At 45.1% G+C, this 6320-nt stretch overlaps 1 protein-coding gene across 3 annotated transcripts in view; it reads left to right on the top strand.

Annotated features, from left to right (window-relative positions):
- Positions 1–737: 737 nt before the first annotated feature.
- The window catches only part of CASR (calcium sensing receptor), a 79398-nt gene continuing 73815 nt past the window's right edge, over positions 738–6320 (top strand). Inside the window, exon 1 of one of the 3 annotated variants that reach the window (XM_036851732.1) lies at positions 738–841. The gene's annotated coding sequence lies outside the window, so the exon portion shown is untranslated. Of the gene's footprint in view, positions 842–949; positions 1170–1365; positions 1489–6320 lie in introns of those variants that run through there. The other 2 variants (XM_036851730.1, XM_036851731.1) reach the window with 2 other exon arrangements.

Genomic DNA, 6320 nt, shown 5'->3' with positions numbered 1-6320 from the left:
TGCATTTTCACTTGAAGTTGTTAAGCATGGTAACTATGCAATTTCTTACTCTTTCGGCTTAATATTATTTTGTAAACACTTTCTCACATTGCTTCATATTTTCCTTTTTTTTTTTTTTTTTTTTTTGCTTTATAAGTAAATAAATACTCCCTCCTTGTTCTAAAAACATTTTGAGGCACTCCTGCCTTGATGTTTCTCATTTTAACGATTGTATAATATCTCATTAAGTTACCCTACCATAATTTATTTTACCAATTTCCTATTGTTGACAGTTTGACTTTGTTTATTTGCTTTTTGTGGTTTTGTTTTGTTTTGTTTTGTTTTTCTTTTTGTGGTTTTTAAAATTATTGTTTTCTGTAATAAAAGATCCTGCTACGAACATCTGTACATAAGTATTATTTTGTTCCGGAAATTTCCCCAAGAATGGAATTAATGCATCAAAGAGGATAACAACTTTTGTGGCTCTTTATAGAGACTAGCAAATTGCTCACCCAAAGGAGTATGTGTTATTTGAGGATAAAAAGAAATAACTGGCTGTTTACAAAAGAAATCAATTTCCCACTTATTCATAAAGTATTCGATCCCCTGATAGGTGGCAGGTGCCGTGCCAGGGACTGGGTACAGGGATGAGCAGGGCAGGCCGAGTCGCGGTCTTCAAGGAGCGCACGGTCAGGTCGGGCAGAGGAAACGACAGGCAACAGGTGTCTGCCTCTGAGCAGGGAGGACCGAAGCGCCCTTTCGCGCAAGAGAGTGGAAGGAGGGAGCTGTTTGCAAGCACCGAGGAGATCTCGCAACGTAGGCAGCACCTGACCTGAGTCTTGCAGAATGAGTAAGAATCTTGGTACGCGATTTGTATTTATTTTACCGTGACTTTCTGGCCTTTTATCGGAAAAAAAAGTTTCCCACTCTTAGCACAGAGCACAGAGAACGCTGGAGGAGTCGTAGGCCCCCAACCTCTTAAGCCTCTTTTCATCTCCAAGGAGGAGGAGGAAAGTGGGGGTCTCTCCAACCTCGGGAGCCGGATCTGGGGTCCGGGACCTCCCAGCGCGGCACCGGAAAGAACAGGAGAGGACACGAGCGCGGGGCCCGCCGCCCCGAGAACCAGACCCGACGCGTGGCCCTCGGCGCCTGGCTCCAGCGGAGTCATCTCAGCACGACCTGGGAAGCCGGTGAGGGAACCGGAGCTGCCCGGGGTGGAGGGTTGAAGAGCAGCCCGCGAGCGGCTCCGAGGGGAACTGGACTCGGCAGTCGGGGACCCCGAGGGGGCGGGAGCGGGAGAGGGGCGGAGCTCCGAGGCCGGGGCAGCGGCTGCCGCCCAGAGGGTCTGCGGGGGCTGCTTTGGACATACCCTAGGACGAGCGCCTCTCCGAGACCGTGACCTTGGCTTCGGGAACCGACCCCGCGCGCCGTCTTGAGCGCGCCTTGTGGAAACCCACGGCCGACGGGCTGGCGCTGCTCGCGGTGAGGCAGCCCGGGCCGGGGCGCCAGGTAACCTGGACCAGGGGCCGCGAGGGCGGTCAGAAAGGGCCCCAGTGGGGGAGGGGCAGTGACGGGCCTGGGGGCCGCGGGCTGGGGGCTAAGCGAAGGGCGCACGCTGGCGCAGCTCAGGCCTCGGAACACTGGGCGTGGGGCGTGGGGGGAAGTCAGGGTCCACCTTACCGGACCAAGGGCTCACCGGTCCTCAGAAGGGGCAGTGGGCCGCCCTCGCGGATGAACGGGAATGCGCACCAAGACGCGGCTTCTGGGTAGCGTCTTGTGCCTCCGCCTTGTTTCTGCCTGTGACACAATCATAAAGTATTCCCTTTCCGTGTGTTAACAAGGGAACGGGCAGTTTTCTAGCGTGTGTGCGTAAGGAAGTCTACAGCGTCAGCACCCATCCTTCTGGGCCATGAGTCCCCTAGCAGGATCCTTGGCCCAAGCCTCCAGCTGCCTTGGGGACCTTGTCTCAGTGACACCAAACTAAGGTGTCAGTCCCGGGGCTTTATCACCAGCCGCTATATTCCTTGGGAAGAAAAAAGAAGTACCAGTTTGATGGAATCTTATATTATTTTTTAATCAATAAATTATAGTTTAAATAGATGATTTTTTAAAAAATCAAATAATGCAAGTTTAACTTCTAGAGATATTCCTATACTTGCATTTGTGTCTATTTATACCTTCCTTGTTTTTTACCCATATCTTTTTCAACTCTACTTCTTCCGTCCCCTCCCTTTGATTCGTTATCTCACCTCCTGCCTAATGAAAGTACCAAAAGAAAATGACGTCACCGCCACTGGCCGCATCCCTTAATCTCCAGCGTTCCTCGCTGGTCCCACCCCTGCTCTCTTCAAAAGTCTTTCACCCGGGTGGCCCTTGGGGTAGGGAGCCCACTCCCGAGCGGACATTTCTTTTACTTGTCTTAACTGTCCCAGAGATTCAAAGAAAGGAGCTTTGGGGAAGAGCCCCTGACGAATTCTGTACTACCTGTTCTTTCCCTTAAACTGGACTTTGCAAATGCAGTTTAAGTAGAGTCTGGTACTGAGGAAAATTAATGAAGGAAATTTCCTAAAGTGTTCTAGATTTCCAGAAATTAACACTTCACTAGTTCCTATTCCTGAAAGCAGAACTTTGCCAATCATACCTCCCATTATCTCTGCTGCCTTCACCTAGGACCAGCAAAGTAACAGGCATAGGATTTTTCATCAGTAGCAATCTCATAGGGTGGATGTTTTATATTTGTGAAGGGTCTCAGGGACATACCTTTGTGGTAGACAAGGGGGGAGAGGAAGATATAGAAGAAAGAGTTAGAGGGGATCAGGGGATTAGAAAGAGAGGAGCAGGCCAAGACCCTTAAGAGGAGAAGAATCCTGGAAGCGGGGCCCTGTCATTTAGGAACAACCTCCAGATAATTTGGCCAGCAGACCACACATGCAGCTTACTTCTTGCCATCAACCAACACAATCAACTACTTTCCAAGACTTTTTCTATGCAAGGCCAAAACACACTGAGAAGTGGGGGAAAAAATCAGCAAATCAACCCACTTTTGTCTATGTGATAAAATAGAAGTGGTTTAAATTATTTTTCCTGAATTAATAGAGTTTTTTAGGAGTTGTGTAGACTGCTTAAAATAACCTAATAGGCTACTCCAGTCACTACGTTTTCCTTTGCTGTGTTCATTTTTTCATGTTGTATGACCTTGACCTGGATCCCACACAGTTCAGGAAGTTCAGGTTGGTTAGAAGCTGCCACTTCTAAGAACCTTTTTAAATGAAGGATTGGGAGAGGAGAGGATTGGAAAATAAGGACTGAGTCTTGTGGTAGGGTAGGGGAATAATGAAGAGGGATGGACTGAGTACCAGCTTGAGACTGGTAAGGAATCGGGTGTAATTCTTAGAACAAGGCAATAATGAGTAAGTAAGACGTGAAGGAATCATTCATCATTCATTCGTTCATTCAAAATGTTTGCAGAATGCCTGGCTATGTACCAATCACTGGGAGAAAAATGAAGAATAAAACCAGGCAAGGTCTCTGATCTCCTGGAGTTTACAGATGCTTTGGGGAGGCCACCAGTAGTAAAATAACTAAGTATTGAATATGTAATTACAAACTAAGATAAGCTTTCCTTTTTTTTAAGCTTTCCTTCTTTTTTTCATTGTTATTTTATTTTATTTATTTATTTTGATTGCGCCAGGTCTTAGTTGCGGCTCACAGCCTGCTTAGTGGCATGCAAACTCTTAGTTGCTGCATGCATGTGGGATCTAGTTCCCTGACCAGGTATCAGACCCTCGTCCCCTGAGTTGGAAGGCAGATTCTTAACCACTGCGCCACCAGGAAAGTCCCTAAGATAAGCTTTCTAAAGGAAAGAAATAAAGGTCTTTGAGGGTGTATACAGACTGTCCTCTGAGATCAGGGAAGGCTTTCTCAAGGAGGTTTCCCTTGAGCTGAGATTCAAGGGTAGGTGGGAATGTTGGGGATATATATGGCTTTGAGGTAGGACCAGAATGTATCAGTTAGGAATTCCATTTGGCTACCAGTAATCAAGAAGCCAGGTGTAGTGTTTGCAATACTGCATATGCACACATGTAGAGTTGGAATTTCTGGAATTTGGGGGAAGGATGCTTTGTTATCACAGCGTTGTTTGTACTGCCCTGAGTTGGTCATGGTTTTCCATTATTGTTGTTCTTGCTTCTAAATTAAATGTTTAGATTCATTTTACTCTTGTCAGTTTAGTTTATTGTGCACAATAAAATTTGTGCATTGTGGTTCAAATGTGAATCATCCATATTTCCACTGCTAAGGTAGATATGTACATAACTCCCATACCAAATTTGGCTTGTATGGTGATAGCTCATTGTTGTCACTGAATACTTTCCCAGGTGAAAACAGGTGTGGCAGGTCAGCTACAGTGTCTTCTCTCCACCCCTATCCACTGTTCTAGCTTTAGTTACCCTAAAGCTGCATGTACCTCTTCAAAGTTTCATATACAGTCCTTAGGTAAAGAAAAAAATTACTAATTGCATTGACGCTGTAAGTAAAATTAACATAAATCTCACAATATAGTGGCATGGTGAGTTTTGACCAAGCATCATATTTCATGTGCAAATATTTTTACTCAGTCAACAATATTTACAGTGAACCTTTAATATGCCTAGCACTCTGTTAGATACTGTGGGTAAAATGGATTAGTAAGAGTCAGTCCCAGCATTTAAGGAATTCACAGAAGTGTAAGAGGAGAGAGTCATACTTGTCTATGTAAGGGTAGGAAAGCATTGTGGTTGCTATAATGGAAGCATAACTAAGGTACAGTGATGCATAAGGAAGGGGAGTGGTCAATTCTACTAGAAAAGGAGAGGAGGGGTCCAGAAAAGGTTCATGGAGGAGTTAACACTTGAGCTGAATCTTGAAAGATGAGACATACCACAAGATAGACAGAGGGGAGAAGGCATTATAGAAGAGGGATCCATGTGCCAAAACAAACAAAGACACGCATGAAACAGTGTCAAGGTCCAGGACCTGCAAGTGTCTCAAAGAGCTGAAGCATAAAGAGCAAAGAGGGTCTCATGAAGAGATGAGGCTGGAGTGGCGGGCAGGCCAGGTCACAGAACCTGCATGTCATCACACCGATAGCATTGTGATTAAAGTATGTGCTCTAAGGTCAGACAGTCCCAGGTATGAGTCACGGTTCTGCCATTTTCTAGCTGTGGGGTCTTGGTCAAGTCACTTAGCCTCAATAAGTAATGGTAACGAAGGTTGTGTCTCTCTCATAAATTTGCTGCAAGAACTGAATTAAGTCATGGAGTACCTGGCACATTATGCACCCACTTGTTGTTGGCTGTTATTTTCATTTTTTATCCTGGGGCAAAGGGAGCCACTGGAGGGTTTTACGTAGAGAAGTGACTTAGCATTTTTGTTTAGAACGCTGTCATTCTGGCTGCATGTGGATACTGGGTTAAAGGGGGATAAGTTTGGAGGAGAGCAACCATTTAAAGAGATTATAACCACTCAGATGATGGTGATGATGGCCTGAACCATGGTGGCCATAGGCATGGAGAAAAGGAGACAAGTGCTTGAGATGTCTGCAAGGTAAATACCACAGAACTCAATTACTCATTAGCTGTGACAAGTGGGATTCTGGTCTGTCATCCTTTGGTACTGTCATCCAAGTGTTCTTAGGATAAACAAAAGGAAGCCAGGTGTCAAGCAGAACTGGGGATCAGATATTTAGGAAGTGCTTATATACTGAGGACTCAATGATTGGTACCAGAAAAAAGCTGTCTTTCTAATTTAGGAGACCCCTTGACAACTTCCATCTCATAACATTAAATAGGATCAGGAAGGTCTAGTTCATCCATAACAAATTTCATTCATTCATTCATCCTGTCTCTCTCTCTTTATCTCTCTCTCTCTCTCTCTCATTTCTGGGAGGCTTTTAGTTCAAGGTGGACGAACGTTAGACTTCATCCATTTGCCATTATCATAATGTGGCACATATAACCCTCACTCATGCCTGGTACTTTTGGTTCAATTCTTGCCTGACACTAGCATGACTGAATTTTTCCTTCTTTTTTCTCAAGTGTCCTCCCACAATCCAATAACCTCTGGCCAAGGTGCCTTTATTAAAGTCAGTGAGAATTAGAGGATTTAGGTGGTCCCTACTTTATAATACAGTGTAGTCTTGGTAACCACAGTTGTCCATTCATAAGACAGAAAATAATCCAGACATATGTGATAGTGCCTGCTGAAAAGTTGCTGGGAGCTTTATGCCTGTACCCCCCAAATGTGGATCCTGGGAAATGTTGATTGAATGTGGTTCTCTTGGATTCAGTTGCTTGAACAACTGT

The sequence above is a fragment of the Balaenoptera musculus genome, chromosome 4, assembly GCF_009873245.2.
Source record: "Balaenoptera musculus isolate JJ_BM4_2016_0621 chromosome 4, mBalMus1.pri.v3, whole genome shotgun sequence".
Classification (NCBI taxonomy): Eukaryota; Metazoa; Chordata; class Mammalia; order Artiodactyla; family Balaenopteridae; genus Balaenoptera; species Balaenoptera musculus.
The sequence above is the reverse complement of the archived record's forward strand: the minus strand, read 5'-3'. Positions and strand labels throughout refer to the sequence as shown.